The following is a 19686-nucleotide window of genomic DNA, read 5'->3' as shown; positions in this document are numbered from 1 at the left end:
CACTAGTCACCTAATGAGCAGAGTGGTTTAGCAAGGTCTTGCTTATTTTAGAGCAAGTGTCTCCAACTGTTTTGTAAGAAGGTAATTCCATTTTCATATCCCTTATGCCCTGAGATCATCATCATGGAAGGAAAGGCAGGTTGTGGAGGGGCAGGGGTGAGGGTGGGGAGATAGGGTTTTTTTTGTGGGGTGGAGAGTTTTCCTTAACTTGTTCCATGAAGTTATGAAAAGACATTGGATGATTAATTGTGATTTCAGTAAACTGACAGTAAAATATAGCTCCTCTTCTTAGCAGGAAAATGGTGGACTGTAGCTGTGGAATCAGGCATATGCTCTCAGACTTGGCTAATGCATTTACTTGATTTGCTTAGGTGTACTTTCTTTGTTTCAAAGAAGGGTTTTATTGGGTCGTGGAGAATCACTGGAAAGTAATAATTGTGAAGATTAGTAGAACTCGGTTTGGGTTTTTTTTTTTTTAAGACAGTCCTGTGTTTAGAATCAAAGGGACTTTAGTTTAAATCTTAGTTATTCTACTGTGTGACCTTAGACAAGTCATTTCTCTCTAAGGAAATAAAGGTTTTTTTTTACTATCAGAAGTGAATTGGGCTCTACCTGGGATTTGGGGGTCTGCCGTCATAGAAGGACTTTGAACAAAGGCTGGATGACTACTTGTGAAGTCTGTTGTAAAGAGGATTCTGTTTCACATGTGAGGAGGTCTCTTCCTCTACTGAAACTGATTTGGTGATAGTGTGACCAAATGACTTCTAAGGTCTCTATTTCCTCTTGAATCAAAAACAAACTCCTCTGTTCAACCCTTCAAGAACCAGCTCCACCGAGAACCTTTTCAAATTCATTACATCTTATTCCCCTGTAATAATAATGACTGACATTTTAAGACTTACAAAGCATTTTATACTTTACTACCCCTTCATAGTCTATGTCTGCAATGCCCTGACTCTTCACCTCCATCTCTTATAGTTCTTGGCTTCTTTCACAGCTCAGATGATTCACAGCCTCACTTTATTCCTCCCAGGTATGAATGTGTCCTCTACCATTCCTCCAAAAAATTACCTTTTATTTATAATGTGTATATTTTATATCTAATTATATGTTTCCACATTATTTCCCATGAGAGAAGACTGGGGCTGTTTCATCTTTGTCTTCATCTCTAGCACCTCTCACAGTGCCTGGCATATAGTCAGTGCTAAATGTTAATAAACTGATTTGATTTAGGGTGCAAGGATAAGTTGACTTTCATTTCAAGTGCATTTGGTCCCAATGGCTTTGTGACTCTTCATTCTTTGGAGAAGAAGCTTTCCTTTTCTGCAGTACCCTTTCTTTTTTACAATACCCCCTTACTCTTTTACTCTTTACTTCATTTCAATTTTAAAAAATGTATTAAGTTCCTACTATGTTCCAAGAATGTTTCCCTTTTAACTTCATATGAATGAACCTTTCTACCCAGCTGCTGTCCTTACTGAGTAGAAGTATATATTGGAGAGGGGAGATTTTTATTTCCTAATGATCACTGGCAGGTAGGAAGGTAGCCAGGATACAGATGAGCTCCCTAAAACACTGCAATCAAAATCCTGCTTGGCTGCCTTTAATGATTCATACAGAACAGAATGCTGTTTTATGAGGTGTGAGCTATTAGGTGGAATGGAAGAATAATGTCAGAAATAATTGTGCCATTTCAATTCCATACACAAGCTAGACACTAGATCCTTCAGCATGTCAGGCAGGACTAACCCACATCTAAACTGTTGGGGCTTTACAAATCATATTGTTACAGTTGGCTTACTGTATTCACTGTTATTATTATTATTACTGTACTCACTGTTATTATCAAGCTCTCTGGTACTCAAACTGAGTCCAGAATTTCATTCTCTCCTTAGTTGTAAATTCATGTCGCATCAAAGAGTATAACACACCAGAAGAATACAAATATTGATGATGACCATTCTTTGAATCTATCTGGTGTGCTTTACTTTGCCAATGATTTCACAACCCAGAGATATCCCTACTAGGTCTGTATTCCAAAGAGATCAAAGAAAGAGAAGGTCCCATGTGTATGAAAATATTTATAGTACCTTTTTTTGTGGTAACAAAGAACTGAAAATTGGAAGGATGCCCATTAATTGAGGAAAGGCCAAACAAATTAGGGCACATGAATATTATGGAATAATGTTATGTTATAAAAAATGATGGAGATATTTCAGAGAAACCTGGGAAGACTTGTATGAACTGATGCAGATTGAAATGAGAACTACGAGGATAATTTATATAATAACTGCAATATTATTTTATGGTTGTTCAGTCAGCTTTAGTTGTGTCTGACTCTTCATGACCCCATTTGAGGTTTTCTTGGCAAAGATATTGCAGTGCTTTGCCATTTCCTTCTCCAGCTCATTTTTATAGACAAGGAAATTGAGGCCAAAAGGGTTAAATGATTCACCCAGGGTCACACAGCTAATAAGTATCTGAGGCCATATTTGAACTCAGGAAGATGAGGTCCCACACACTATCCACTGTGCCATCCCATTGCCTAAAAGCAATATCATAGAAACAAACAATTTTGAAAGACTGAAGAACTCTTATGAACACAATGACCAACTGCAATCCCATATACCAAAGGAATCCCAACAAAAACATTCCCATAAGTAGGCATTGGGCCTCCTGTTGAAGAGTTTGATGGGTGGAAAACCCCCCACTGGGCAAGGCACCCTATTCTACTTTTGGACAAGCTCTACTTGTTACAGTTTTTCCTGACATCAGTCCAAAATTCCCTTTTGCATTTTTTTGCCCATTGCTTCTATTCTGGAGTAAAACAGAATAGGCCTTTCTCCACATAACAATCCTTAGATATTTGATTTTTCTTGTGCCCAACTATAAGAATTTATGTTTATCCCTATTGATTTTGATATTATCCCTATTGATATTGATATCCCTAAGAATTTCATACTTATTAGATTCAGTCTCATGCTCCAGCTTGTCAAGATTGTTTTGGATCCTGACTCTATCATCCACTGTGCTATTTATCCCTCCCAAATTTGTGTCATCTGTCAATTCAATAAGCACACCATCTATAGTGCTGGTGGCACAGTGGATAGAGGGCTGGGTCTATCTGGCTTCAGACACTTACTGGTCATGGCACTCTGGGCAAGCCACATAACCTCTGTTTGTCTCAGTTTCCTCAATTATAAAAGTAGTGTAATAATAGTACCTACCTAGCAGAGTTATTCTGAGGATCAAATATTTATAAAAAGTGCTTAACATAGTGCCTGACATATCTATGCCTTTAAACAAAACATTTATAGAAATCTTCAACAGCACAGGTCCAACTCCATATCCTTGGGATGCCACGTTGTCATTGAACCACAGACTCTTTGAGTCTGGTCACCTAACTTCTGAATCTATCAGATTGTGTTATCATTTAGTCCATAGTTCTCAATCTTCTCTACAATAATAGTATAAGATACTTTAACTGAAGCTCTGATAAAATATGGCAAACTATATCTTCCATATTTCTCTTATTAACCAGTTTAGCAATCCTGTCAAAAAAAAAAGGACATGAGGTTAGCCTGGACTGACCTATTTTGGATGAAGCCATGATAGCTTTTTGCAATTACTGATTCCCTTTCTAGTTGTTTGCCAGTCATCTCTTTAGTGATCTGTTCTATTATTTTCCCCAGGATCAAGTCAAGTCCACTGTTCTATAAGATAAAGATGCTGTTCTCTCTGCTTTTTGAAAACTTGGACAATATTTGCCTTTCTCTAATATCACCTCTTCTCCATATCCCTGGATTGTTGAAATATCATGACAGTGGCTTAATAAATCACACCTGTGGGGGCAGCTAGTTGGCACAGTGAGTAAAGCGTGGGCCTGGAGTCAGGAGGACCCGAGTTCGGTTCCAGCCTCAGATACTTAACACCCACACAAAAAAACACTAGCTGTGTAACCTTGGGCAAGTTACATAACCCCAATTGCCTTCCAAAAGGCAAAAAAAATTAAAAATAAATAAATAAATCACACCTGCCAATTCTTCCAAGGCCCAAACATGTAGTTCATATGAGCTAGGTAACTTGAATTCATCAAGGTCAGCTAAGCTCTGTTTTTTTTTTTTAATGTTTTATTAATTTTGAACTTAAATACCAAAAGCAAAAAAAAAGCATTTCTATAAACACAGTATAATACAAAAAGAAGATTCAATATGAAATCATCAATCTTTATTTAACAGTTTGCTTTTTAAAAAAAAACTATGTGATAAATATCATATATCATTCTCAAAACTATTCTGCTTTTCTTTGCTTCCTTCTGAGTTTTCTTTTGTTCTCTGCTGTGCATTTCTTTTAATTTTTTTTATCCCTCCCACCCCACACTAGAAAAGGTCACCATTTGACATAGACATATATGCGTTTATATAATATGTATATATATATATATATATATATAAATGCACATATGTAAAACCATACTATACATACTTCTATTTATTAATTCTTTCTCTGGAGGTAGAATGCATATTCTTTCAGGTCCTTTCAGGTAGTCAGTTTGAGTAATTATAATGCTTAAAATAATTTAGTCATAGGTTTTGTCTTACTATCTTATTATTTATCTATGATATCAATTCCCTTTAGTCATTTTTCTTCCATCATTTCCAGTATAAAGTTCATTCTTTTCTAAAAATTAATCTTTTATTTATTTATTTTTAGTCTTTAACATTCATTTCCCCAAAATAGCAAGCCTACTAAATACTACCACCCAAGACTGTGACCCAGATCCAAGCATGTCAAAATAAGAGATATTACCCTCTGAATGGTCAGCTCCCTACAATCTGCAGGCCAGGAGCTCCAGAGGCAGCCATGTGTCAATAGCTGCAGCCACCACACCTCCACCACCTCTTGCCCTGGGGACAAGGGCTGGACCATGGTCTTTTTCACCCAGTTCCAACAGAGTTCCCTACTGACCTTTTACTTTCTCTTTGGCGTTTATGGGTTGAGAAGTCTGGAAACCCTCACAGCTGCTGGTGACTCACTCTCCTGAAGTCTGCCCTGGATGATCTGTGCTGCCAGTAAGGGCCACTGCAGGTCCAGGCCATACGGCTCACAAGGGACTGTGCTCAGCTCCCAGCCAGGTGAGATACACCCTTCCTATTGGTCTACCAGGCTGCTTTCAGCAGGAGATCTGTTTCTCTCTGTCACTTTGTGGGTTCTGTAGCTCTAAAATTTATTTAGAGTCATATTTGATGGGTATTGGAGGTGGTTGATGCAGGAGCTTAAGCAAGTTCATGCTTTTACTCCCAAAGTCATTCTGCTTTATAGAGACAACAGAAATAAAATAAGAGTTAGATAGCTCTTCCTTCCCTTTGTTGTTGGTTACTATCATGCCATCTACCACAAACAGAAATCCCATCTCTTCTTTGTTCATCCTTTTTCTTCTCAGATAGCCTTTAAAAAGAAAAAGCCTCTTTTTTTGTCCTTAGCTTCCTTTCATCATGAACTTTAGCATTCAAGTATGCTCTTATACATATTTATCTTCTGAGACCTGTCTTTGCTTCCATTTTTTTTTCACATTTCTTTTTAAAATATAAGTTGGTTGATGAGTTCCTTGTGAATTCACACTGGTCTTCTTCAGATAAATTCCATTTTATCTCCCCAATGGAATTGTTTTCCTTTGAATCTTCAGAATTTCACTCCTGAGCATCTCTTATCCCTCTTGAGCTGACTTCCCCTACAGTATTTTATTTAGTCCATGGGATCATACTGATCTTTGAGAGGTGAAAGAAGAAAGCTAAAGGAATTCTAGCTAATAGTTTTGATCTTCCCTTTGCAGTAAGAGGCTAGCACTTCATTAATAGACCATTATACAATTTCAGAAGCAGGTTCACCAAACCTCTACTCAGGCTGTCAACAGGTGAAGAAAACTGAGCATGCTCCATTGGTCAGTTTCCTGTTACACCTGAAAATTGCAAACCATGCTGATATTTGCTACATGACAGATTCCCCCCTCCTTCTGTGGTCCTATCAGTCATTAATGATCTCTTTAATTTTACATCTCTTGTACAAATCATAGTTGGTACTTGGTTCCTATCTATTTTCACCCAAAACACATCTTTCCATTTCCTTTTAGAAAAGTTGATTCTCTGCAGGTTGTTGTGTTCCATGATTTTCATCAATATAGCACCTTTGGGAGAATGCTAATATTAAAAAATGTGGACTTTTGTACCAGGAAGAAACTTGAAATTGTTAAAAAGCACTTTCATAAATGTTATCTAGCTAGGTATCTTCCTCTTTTTCAACTCTGGGTCCAGATCATTGTTTATCTACTGTGCTTATGCAGGGAATATCTATATAGATGTATTTATAGATACAGAGTTAGAGATAGATATAGATAAATAATGAATCAGTCAATGAATAAACATTTATTAAATGCCTACTAAGTAATGGAAATGCAAAAAGAGGCAAAATACAGTCCCTACCCTCAAGGACTTGACATCTTAATGAGGACACAACATGCAAACAAATACATACATACAAAGCAAACTATAAACAGGCTTAACAAAGGGAAGGTACTAGAATTAAGAGGGGCTGGAGAAGACTTACTGCAGAAGGTGGGCTTTTAGTTGGGACATAAAGGAAGCCAGGGAAGTCAGCAGGCAGAACAGAGGAGGGAGAACTTTCTAGGCTTGGAGACCAAAGAAAATGCCCAGGGTCAAGAGATAGAGTAACTTGTTCAAGAAACAACGAGAAAATCAGTGTCTCTGTATCAAAGACTACATGATGGGGAGTAAGGTGTAGGAAAACCAGAAAGGTAGGAGGGGGTTAGGTTATGAAGGGCTTTGAATACCAAACAGAGCATTTTGTATTTGGTCCTGGAGGTCACAGAGAGCCACTGGAGTTTACTGAGTAAGGGGGAGTTTGACATGATCAAACTTCTGCTTTAGGAAAATCATTTTATTGACTGAATGACAGATGGGTTGGAATGGGGATAGACTTGGGGCAGGAAGACCCACCAGCAGCCTACTGCAGTAGTCCAAGTGTGAGGTGATGAGGGCCTATACTAGAGTAGTGGCAGTGTCAGAGGAGAGAAAGGGGAATATTTGAAATATTTTGCAAAGGTGAAATCAATAGACCTTACCAACAGATTGGATATAGGGGGTGAGAGACAGTGAGGAATTCAGAATGACTCCTAGGTTTCAAACCTGAGAAACTTGGAAGATGGTGTTACCCTCTGCTATAACAGAGAAGGTGGAAGGGAAGGGCTTCGGGGAAAGATAATGAGTTCTTTTTTGGACATATCAAGTTTAAGATGTCTGCTGAACATTCAATTCAAGATGTCTGAAAGGCAATTGGAGATGCAAGATTAGAGGTTGGCAGACAGTTTTTAATTACCATAGAAATTAAATTAATTAAATCCATAGGAGCTGATGAGATCACCAAGTGAAGTAATATGGAGGGAGAAGAGAAGATGGCTCTGGACTAAACCCTGAGAGACATCCATGATCTGGAAGAGGCCCCAACAAAGGAGACAGAGAAAGAGTGGTTAGATAGGTAGGAGAAGAATCAGGAGAGAGTGATATCCTGAAAACTTAAAAAGAAGAGAGTATCAAGGAGGAGAGAGTGATATCTATATGTAGAAGGATCTATTGATCTATCTATAGCTATATATCTGTATCTTTATATCTATAAAGAGATATATAGGTGATTAGATAGATAGATAAATTAAAATAGATGTAGATATAGATACTAATGGATTAGCTCAATGGCAACGCATTCAACTATATGTCATAATCTAAGCAATATGAATTTTTCATCCACTCAGTTTTTCCTATGTGGATTGCTAGATCAACTTCTTTTTTCTGTGTGTCTCATTGAGAAAGCATTGTAGTGTTCCAAACGTTGTTTCAATGGACCCCTTTGGCAGTCTGGTCAAACCTATGGACCCCTTTCTCAAAATAATGTTTCAAATACATAAAAGAAAATATATAGGATTATAAAGAAAAATAATACAGTTATCAAAACATTTTAGAAACAAGTTCATGGACCCTCAGTTAAACATCTCTGTTCTACAGAGAACTGATGTATCATCCTACATGATACTTCTGGTAAGCTTAAAGTCTCCCCATTTTATGCCTAGCTTTAGTTAGTGGTAAATTGATACTTTACTATGAAATATTGATCACTCTTTTTAAAAAATCCCAAATTTCAAATGCAAAGGGTTTTAAGAATGTGTATATAGATTTTTAAAGGAAAATTGACCATATATTTAGTGAAAATTAGATTATGAAAAATAAGAAAAGATAAATTCCTAATTTTCTAGATGAAGTACAGGAGGAGGAAAGATCCACACTGATGATAGAGAGCTTCCAGTGAGCAAACCTTTGACATTAATGCATAATCAGTAGCTGCTCTGAAAGAAGCAGTCTTAGACTCTGAGACCAATTCTGTACTCATTAAACCATTCTGGGTATTGGGTATACTAATGTGGCAGAGGCCTCTTCCAACTGTACAGACCCAGGAAACCTTTCTTTTCACATATTAGCATAGGAAACCATGTCTGGTGTCTAGTGTCATAATTTTTTTTAGCAAACATTCATATATGTATTTTCAATTATAGATTAACACAAAAACTAATTTATGATTCAGGAAGTTACATAGAATCTATCCACTGGGTGGCACTATACACTCTAAGTGAGGGACATCCAAGGGCATATGTAAGTGATGGTATTTGCCATTTTCCCTAGCAACAAGATTATTGTCAACCTATAGTTTTCTGAGCCTCTTCAATTACTGTGCCCAGGAAGGCACATTCCTGGTGTCACAGAGCCACTGAGAATTGTGAAACAGTGAGAAGATAGCTCTTCAGCTGCCCTAGTGTTGATAAATATTTCTTCCATAAGACATTTGCCATTCACATAAGACTCTTGTCTTTTAGATGTGGAACAGAAAGAAAACACATTGAGCAGATGTTGCAATTCAGAAAAATCTCCTTTGTTCAACAGATTGTTTTCCCCTGCCACACCCTTTCCTCCTTCTCCTATTCCCCTAACCTCCTTCCCTGAAACCCCCTCATATGCTTGGAACCTGCCAAGCCAGAAATGTCCAGCCTACTAGCTATGTGGCGTCAGAGAGGGGAAACCAATCAGATCCACCTGAGTGGAACTTTGCCCCTTTTTAGAGAACACCTGGCCTTTCTCTGTTTCCTGGAACTGTGATAATGCCTGGAGTATGACAGGAGTGGCAAGACCTTGATTGTACCACGTTAGAGATAGCATTGTCCATCATGGACTTTATCCCCTTCCTGCTTTTGCCTTTAGATCATCATGGCCAAGGCATTTTGGCAGCATCTCTGGTTATGGCCCTTCCCTGTCTGCCTCTCCATCCCCCAGGTGTTAGCTACTGCCTAAATTTGGGGGTGAGTGCTACCTATCAGTATGCTGGTAGTCAGCTCTCTTAGTGGTGGTGGCAGAGAAGTATAAAGGACACACTTTAATCTACATTGTTAATATTTTTCTCCATCCCTCTCTTAAGTCTAAGACAATAAAAAAAATAAAATCAAGTCCTGATTTGCTGATTTCCTAGGTGTTACTGTTCACACTGAAAATTTAATAATTGGCTTTCCCAGTTTTGAGCTGGTTCCAACACACCCGAGTGCTGCCCTCATTTTGGAGCTATGAGCTGCTGCTCCAATTTAAGGGGTGGGGGTGAATGCTGCCCCAGGATTCTTCTTTGGGTCCTCCTGCCTTTCCCTCTATACTTCTTTGGATTTAAGTCAAGTGGCCACCCTGTAAACACATCAAGGAAGAGGGCCTATTTCCTTCAGCATCAATATGCTTGTCTAACTATTTGTTACAAGGAAAAATTAGTGGGGATGGTGGAGGAGCATAGCAGGAAATGATTATGATCTTTAAAAAAAATCATCCAGATTGGCTAACATGACAAAACAGGAAAATTATAAATGCTGGAGAAGATGTAGGAAAATTGTAACACTAATGCATTGTTGGTGGAGTTGTGAACTGATCCAACCATTCTGAAGAGCAATTTGGAACTATGCCCAAAGGGTTATAAAACTGTGCATACCATTTGACCCAGCAATACTACTTCTAGGTCTGTATCCCAAAGAGATCAAAAAAATGGGAAAAGGACCCATATGTACAAAAATATTTATGTCAGCTCTTTTTGTGGTGGCCAAGAACTAGAAATTGAGGGGATGTCCATCAATTGGGGAATGGTTGAACAAGTTGTAGTATATGAGTGTAATGGAATACTACTGTTCCATAAGAAATGATGAGCAGGTGGATTTCAGAAAAACCTGGAAAGACTTATATGAATTGATGCTGAGTGAAGTAAGCAGAACCAGGAGAACATTGTACACAGTAACAGCCGTATTGTGTGATGGCTGCCTTTGATAGACTTAGCCCTTCTTATTAATACAAGTAACTAATATAACTCCAAAAGACTCATAGAAAATGATATTCACATCCAGAAAAAAAGCTATAGAGTCTGAATGCATATCAGAGCATACTATTTGGTCTCTTTTGTTTTGTTTTTTCTTTCTTGTGGTTCCTTCCATTTGTTGTATTTCTTCTTTATAGCATGACTAATGTGAAAATATATTTAATAAGAAAATATATGTAGAGACTATATAAGATTACACACCATTTTGGGAAGGGGATAGGGAAGGAAGGTGGAGAAAATATAAAACTCAAAAGCTTATCGGAGTGAATACTGAAAACAAAAGAAATTAATTAGGAAATATTTTTTAAATCATCTATAATTTTTTTTAAAAGAAACCATGTACACTAAGGGTCTCTTTATCTTTCTTGTAATGGTAATTATAAAAGTAGATATGTGGCATCTATAATATGGTTTATTAATCTAAGAGAGTTCGTACTCACAGAGAACTTACCCAACTATAAATTACTACTAATAAAGACTATAACAAAGATATTATAGTTACTTTTTAAGTTATAGAGGCTTATAATCTAAAAAAGAGATTCAATTTGTCCTGTTTGGCCCCAGAAACCAGAGTGTGGAGCAATGATTGAGAGCTGCAAAAATGCAAATTTAGGTATAATATAGGGAAAAAACTTCTTATGGATGAGAGGGATCCCAATGTGGAAAGGGCTGACTTGGAAGCTAACAGGCTCCCACTCACTGGAGGTCTTTCAGCAAGGACTGCATGACTGTGAATCTGGCAAGCTGTAATGGGGATTCCTGTTCCCCTATGGATTGGACTATAGGAAAAGGCTTCTGAGGTGCCTTCCTTCTCTGAGATTCTGTGACTCAGTAAAATCCCAATCTGTGACATAGTCACCTGAATTCCTCTTGTTCTGATTTAGGACATGGCATACAGTCATCTTGACCTTTGTCTTGCCACTGGACTCTGAGAACTCTGGAGAAGAGAGTGAGTCTAATGACTTTGTGCAGCTTTGCCTCATTCAAATCCAATTCACAGGCAAGTCAAGACATCACCCCAGGGGCGGTTAGGTGGTGTAGTGAGTGAGAGCTCCGGCCTGGAGTCAGGAGGACCCAGGATCAGTTCCAGCCTCAGATACCTAACATCCATAAAAAAAAAAAAAAACTGGCCCTGTAACCTTGAGCAAGTTACTTAACCCCAATTGCTTTAAAAAAAAAAAAGACATCCCCCTTGTGATGTCATTGGTCCTCTTTAATAATGAAGGACAAACAACAATAACAGCATAGGGTTCTACATGAGACCTCTACAAAGACAGAGGGAGGAGCCAGAGAAGAGACGAGAGGAGGGGAGAGGAGGGGAGAGGAGAGGAGGGGAGGGGAGGGGAGGGGAGGGGAAGGGGAGGCGGAATATTTGTAGGAAAGATTGAACAAGGTTTTTAGGAGAACGTTTTGTATCAACTGTCTTTACCATGTTATCTGCGAGTAGTAGTAGCTGCCCTCTGGGGACCCAGCCTGCCAATTTGAGTTGAGGAATGTGCTATTTCTCCTCCTCCATCTCCTCTATCTCCTCCTCTTCCTCTTCCAAGACATGGCCTGTGGTCTTCTTTGACAATGAAGAATGAACAGTAACAACAGGACATGGCATACGACTAATCAGGCCCAGCCAAGAACTGGTCATCTGTGGCAGAACTACAGACAGATCTGACTATTTATACTCAGGAGTAAACAGAGGGCTTACAAATGCAACAGCTCAGAGTAAGCTGACCTCACACTCCTTGAAATATACCAATCATGAATAGGTTTACTAAGGAGGCACATGGGTTAAATGTCTTTGTGGCTCCCTGGTTATGTTTCTATAATTATCAATAATGGTCTTTTTCTATCTATATGTCCCACTTTTCTCACTGGGAAAAGAGTTCTAGTTTAACTAGATTGTCTTATAGTCCCAGGCCAAATAGTTCTTTCCAGGAGTACACAATTGCATTTTCCAATGGAAGTGCGGCAATGCAATTCAGCTGTGGTGGTCATGTAGTCTTCATGAGTCTGTGCGCTTTTACTCAGGTAATAAGGGCAGAAAAAGATCCAGAGACTTCTGAGATGTAGCCAGGACTACTCTAGATCAGTCCAGTCATTGTCTTCATGGTTGAAGCTAGCATTTTCTAGTGTGCAAAATTCTAGAAAAATCCTAGAACTCTACTATTTTGTTATCTTGGTGAATTTGCAAAATTAACCCATTTTTCTATTTGGTAGGTGGCAGGATAAGAGGTGGTGTTGGAGCATATTTTCTCCTCCCAGTAAAATGTTGTGTGTGTTATTTAGCAGTTAATCTCTTTTCTTTGTTCTAAAAAAAAAAAAATGTACCTAATTCATGATTTCATTCTTCTTGGAGCCACCAAATGAGTGCTAGACCTGAATTCCTTCCCTGTAGACTTCTGTTAAAGGACCCAAAGGAGGGCCACACAACGAACACACTGCTGAGACATGGGAAATGTCCCAGCAAGCTATTATGTTTGTAAAGGAAGGTTAATACAGTCTTTCAAATAATTTTCAAAAACCATCCAGCCCACAAGAATTAGTTTTGCCCTCCTAAAACTATTCAAATCAAACATGAAATGACAGACCTCTGGGGTTCTTAACAAAGGAAATAAATTATACTGAAATAGTTATCAAAATATACATATTTTTATATTCATGGATCCCTTGAAATTTATCTGCAATCTTTTAAATAAGTCCACGAATACCTGGTCTATAGACTAAGTACCATGGGCACTTAAGGACAATAACAAAATTGTGTTATCAATGGAAACATAATGTTTATTTTAAAGTATATACATATGTTCCAAATAGAACATATGTACATATGTTCTAAATTATCTACATTAACTGAATTAACCTAACAAATTTTTAAAATTCTCTCCTTCACTTTGCTTGTGTTTAGTGAGAAGTAGATTTAAGCAAGACATTGGAACTTCTTTAAGAAAGCTGATTGGAATCTTTCCAGATTTCACATTTGTTCATATTGAAGAGAACAGAAGCTTTCTCACTTGGGAAAACATTTTTCTAATTCCCCCCTTTTGAAAAATTTCCAGCAAAGACCTGTATTAGAATGGGAAACATTTTCCAAGTCCCAAAGGAACCCTCTGTTCTTCCTGAAAGATAGCTGAATTGAGTTGTTGATACCACCATTCAAAAAGATAAGACTCTAGCTGAGAATAACTTTTAAAAGCACTTTAGAAAAATTTTCCTCATTCATAATAATATTTATCTTATGACTCCATACAAATGCAACTCTAGAAATTTTTATTACTCTGCTGTTTTGTTTGTATACCTTCTCTAACATTTTCAGCCACTTCTCTAAGAAGATATGTGTCATGCAAGATGACCTCTGGACTTGATCCTATAACCCATTGACTCTTTGGGAGATTTCTTTCTAACTCTTGGAATTTTTCTCTAAGTAGACTTATCAGAGGAGTAGTAGAAGTGGGCAGCTAGGTGGCACACCACATAGAATGCCAGACCTGAAGACCCGTCTATAAGGTAGCTAGATTACTATAGGGCAGCAGACTCATCTTCATGAATTTTAAATCTGGCTGCAGACACTGGCTGTGTGACTTTGGGGAAATCACTTAATTCTCTTTGCCTCGGTTCCTCATGTGCATAATGAGCTGGAGAAGGAGATAGCAAACCACTACAGTATCTTTGCCAAGAAAACTCCAAATGCAAAATATAGAAACACTTGGACTTACGAAGGAAAATGTTATCTACCTTCAGAGAAACAGAGGACAAACAAGCACAGTATGGTCTTACATAGATGCATATGAATGTATATGTCCATATATGAGTATGATTATAGATATCTTAGTATATAAGTGTATATGTGCGTATATATGTTTGGTATATATGCATGTGTATGTGCATATACATAGATATACATACATGTGTGCATATATATCTATATCTGCACTTAATTATAACCTTTTGGGGGGCAGAGGGGAGGAAGGGAGGGAAAAAAGAACAAAGTAAAAAGTGCACAGGAAAGAGCAAAAGAACTTACAAAGAAGCAAAGAAAAGACAGACGGCTCTGAACACAATGTGTAGTATTTATTGTATAGGCTTTCTTGAAATGCAAATTTATTGCCATATATTTTTAATCTTCTCTTATGTTCTGCTGTACACATGGCAATGCTTTTCTTCTTTTCTTATTTTGTATTTAAGTTTTAGTATTTGAGTTTAAAATAAATTGATTTTTTAGAAAGAAAGTAAATGAAAACCCAAAGAGGGTTACGAAGAGTTCGACATGACTGAAATGACTCAACAACAAAGTAGAAATGAGGTCATTAAAAAGACAAAAGAAAATTTTAATTATTTTACATTATTTTGCCAACATTTATATCATCACTGTAATAGGAGCTCTAGTATACATTACAAAGTAATTAACAAAGTAATCAGATTCACTAGAAAGAGTCAATGAATTAAATTTTGAAAGCATCATGCCTGCCTTTTGGCTCTTGAGGTAGTGATATAAGGAACGCCCTAGTCCAATAAATACTTTAATACTTGAAGGGATCTGTTACCTTACTGCCATGGGCTTGCAAATTCAAACCCACTCATGCCTGCCTATATTGTAGAACTCTTGTCCTTGTTCTCTATACATTTCCATTGAATGTCTACCTTACACGCTAGGGCTTTTTCACTCTTTTTCTCGCAGTATAATAATACCAATGAAGTACCTAGGCTGTCCATCAGTTATTTCTTTCTCTCATCATGTATTCAAACTGTATTCTTTTTTACTCTTGCAATACTTTGATGGAATCTTTTATTCATATTCTCCTTTGTAATTCTTTTCTTCCTGCTGTTTCACAGTCTATGCACATCCACCATGCACACTCACAATTGCTCTGTGGTCGATCCTCATTTTCGGTTCTTTCACCTTACATGGATAAAATCATATTCAGTGGCACAAGTCAATTAAATTCAATATTTAATTACTGGGATAGTGACTCATGAGCCCAAGAAGAGAAAGCTTCCATCTTAGATTTGTGGATATAAATGGTATTCAAAGTAGGGACCATGAAAACGTAAACATATAATGAAGGTGGAGTTTGGATTATCAACAGACAGAGTATACCACTTTTCATGAACGTTACTGGATGCTTTGGCTGCTACTAGATTGGATTTGAAACATGGGAGATACCTTGGCCACACAGCAAGAACTTGCCTTATTCCAGTGAGCAGAAATAGGAGAGAATGGACAAATAAGCGAAAAGATAATTACTACTCCACCAGATAATTTTTATACAGAGGAGTGAAAGTGTTGCATACCACTGTTTCTGCTATCAAAAATAAACCAACATTTTACAAAATTAAAAGTAATGTGGTTGAGTATGAATAAATGCACAGAATGAATTTACCACATTTGGACAAAGTTGATAAAAGTATAATTATGAATTTTTTTCAGGCATGTGGAAGGACAACCAAACATTATTTTTTCATAAATTAATCAGATGACCAAAATATTCTTCACCTGGTAACCAACCTTCTGGTGAACGTTTGTTCCTCAAGAGACAACGAATTTTCATCTTTGTGTCCCCAAAACCAAGCATAGTATTTCGCACAAAGTAAGCCCTTAAAAAACATTTACTGAATTATTACTGGAAAACATCTTTAGAGCTGGAACGCACCTTAGAGGTCATTTAGCCCAAGCCCCCATTTTATAGCTGAAAGAGCTGAGGCCCAGAGAAGTTACAATATCTTGCCTAAGAGCACACAGATATTAAATGGCTGAGGCAAAATTCAAATCCATGGCCTCTGACTCTAGATCCAGTACCCTTGATTTGATGTCTCTATCTGTATGCAGCTGGACAGGTACTTGGGTGATAGCCACTGTCTGTCTTTGGGCCAATACTGGAAGCCTTTCTAACTTGGCAGGAGCTGGGATACTTGTTCTCCACTGAACAACTGCTGAAAATCCAGAGTCTCCTCCAAACTATTATGAGAAAAATTGCCTAGATAAATGAGGACAAAGTATATTCTCCTTTGAAAATTGGACCTCAAGTTCTAAGCTCTAGTTATGGCAGAGGATTAAGCCCATCACCATTAGTCAATTTCCTTCCTCCAGCATCTCCCTCATGCAATTCATACCTTATAGGAACATTCAAGAACATAACTAGATCTTTGGATGGCTTAGGGTGGTGGTGGGAACAAGTATCCAATTTACCAAAACTGATGGAACATTTATTCTTAGGTGACTGATCTGATAACTCAGATTTTTTTCTTTCCTAGCAATGAAGACGGCAAGCCCCTTGAGGTCAGTTATCCTGTCCCTACCTCATTTTTTACTTTCCTAGATATGACACATATAAAGAATGGAAAGAATATATACATAGGAAGATAAGAGGAAAGTCAAATAGCAGTTGGATGATGTGTTAAGTTGAGATATGATGGGTAAAGTAAATTTTGAAAGGATACACAGAACCATGGCTATAGATAGTTACTTTTAGATGATGTAAACAGAAGGATAGGCTCACTGGGGTGTAGCAATCAGCTGTTGGAAGTGACACTCCCTCCCACCTCTAGGACACCATGAAATTATTAATCTGCTAATAAGAGAAGAAATATACCCTAGAACAAAGTTGCCACCATACCCTGGGGAGAAGTCACCATCTGGGGTTGTCAATGCCTTCTAAATTCCTTATCATGAAGCAAAGCTCCAGTCATTCCTTCTTAGCTATAATTCTGATCTTGAAAAACTGTGGAATCATGGGCAGCAACAGTAGCAGCAGACCTATCTGTCAAAAAATGGAGTGGCAGGTTCCGGAATTCCCAGGTCAAGGAGAAAATATTACAAGCAGCCAGGAAGAAACAATTTGAATATTGTGGAAACACAATCAGGATAACACAGGATCTGGCAGCTTCTACATTGAGGAATCAAAGAGCTTGGAATATGATATTCCAGAGGTCAAAGGAGCTGAGATTAAAACCAAGAATCACCTACCCAGAAAAACTGAGTATCATGTTTCAGGGGAAAATATGGTCATTCAATGGAATAGACTTTCAAGCATTCTTGATGAAAAAAACCAGAGTTGAATAGAAAATTTGACATTCAGATACAAGAAGCAAGAGAAGCATTAGAAGGTAAATAGGGAAAAGAAATCATAAGGAACTTATCAAAGTTGAACTATCTACATTCCTACATGGAAAAATGATAATTGTAACTTATGAAACTTTTCTCAGTATGAGAATAGTTGAAGGGAATAGAAATGTATATGTATATATATATATATATATATGTGTGTGTGTGTGTGTGTGTATAAATACATACATATGTCTATATAGGAGGGTATATGGACATATGAATACATATGTGTGTACATATATATATGTGTGTTTGTGTGTGTGTATAGGTATACATAGACAGAGGGCACAGGACCAATTGAATAGAAAGGGATGGTACTTAAAAGGTGAAATTAAGAGGTGAGAGAGGAATATAATGAGAGGAGATGGGGAGAGACAGAATGGGGTAAATTATCTCATATAGAAGAGGCAAGGGGAAATTGTTAAAATGGAGGGGAAGAACAGGAAGGCAAAAGGGAATGAGCCAACCTTATTCTCATTGAATTTGGCTTAGGGAGGGAATGACATACACACTAAATAGGGTATCTCACCCTGCAGGAGAGTAGGGGCAAAGTTGAGGAGAGGGGGGATGATGGAAGGGAGGGCAGCCTGGGGAGGGAGGGAAGTTGGAAGCATCCACTTTTGAAAAGGGACAGGAACAAAGTAAAGAATAGAACAAGTGGGGGGTGGGATAGGATGGAGGGAAATATAGTCAGTCCTTCACAATATATCCAGTATGGAAATGTTTTGCATAGCTACACATGTACAACCTATATTGAATTGCTTATCTTCCCAGTAAGGGTGGGTGATGAGGGAGGAAGGGAAAGAATCTGGAATTCAAAGTTTTAAAATCAAATGTTTAAAAAAAAATATATATATATATACATATATTATTTTATATGTAACTGGGAAATAAGATATAAGGCACTGGGGCATAAAGATCCATCTTGCCCTACTGGAAAGTCAGAGGGGGTATGGGGGAAGATATGGGAGAGAGCAGATTGGGGGAGGGGATATTCAGTGGTATTGCTGTTTTGGGGTGATGTGTAGGGGAAAGATGGGGGAAAATTTGTAACTCAAAATCTTGTGGAAATGAATGATATAAACTAAAAAAATTAAAAATAGAGAAAAAGATGGAGTGGCTCTTTTTAGATTTCTTTTAAGTAAAAAAGGCAATGCCATATTGGTAGCATTGCAAATAGCAGTTAGGTCACAAATGTATACAGTGGGGAAAAAAAATTTACTTGACTAAAACCACTTATGGTTCAAGGGGTTGTGCTAAAAAAAGTTTTAATGACACCTTAAGCAGTAAATAATTGCCCAATTATGTTACAATTATATGTTTCATCTATGACAATATGTATGTTCATGTTTGAAGTATTAAAGTTTTATTTCTGAAGTGATTTGATTTTTTCCCCACTCAATAATGTTTTATTTTTTCCACTTATATGTAAAGATCATTTTCAACATTCACTTTTATAAGATTTTGAGTTCCATTTTTTTCTCTTTCCTCCCCTTCCTGCCTCCCCAAGGCAGCTTGAATCTGTTATAGGCTATACATGTGCAATCATATTAAACATATTTCCATATTGGTCACGTTGTGAAAAAAGAATCAGAACAAAAGGGGAAAACCATGAGAAATAAAAAACAACAAAAGAATAGAAAATAGTATGCTTACATCTGTGTTCAGACTCCATAGTTCTTTCTCTGGATGTTGATAGCATTTTCCTTCATGAGTCTTTGGAATTGTCTTAGATAATTGCTGAGGAAAGCCAAGTCTATCAGTTAATCATCACACAAATGTTGCTGTTACTGTGTGCAGTGTTCTCCTGGTTCTGCTCACTTCGCTTTGCAATAATTCATGTAAGTCTTTTCAGGTTTTTCTGTATCCGCATGTTTGTCATTTCTTATAGCACAATAGTATTCCATTACATTAATTTGCCACAACTTGTTCAGACATTCCCCAATTGATAAGCATCCCCTCAATTTCCAATTCTTTGCCACCACAAAATGAGCTACTATAAATATTTTTGAACATGTGGGTCCTTTTCTCTTTTTTCATGACCTCTTTGGGATACAGACCTAATAGTGGTATTGATGGATCAAAGAGTATGCACATTTTTATAATCTTTGGACACAGTTCCAAATTGTTCT

Source organism: Petaurus breviceps, unplaced genomic scaffold (assembly GCF_028583685.1).
Source record: "Petaurus breviceps papuanus isolate PSGF00001 unplaced genomic scaffold, PetGlider_PUasm1.0 90804, whole genome shotgun sequence".
NCBI lineage: Eukaryota > Metazoa > Chordata > Mammalia > Diprotodontia > Petauridae > Petaurus > Petaurus breviceps.
This window is presented reverse-complemented; position numbering follows the sequence as displayed.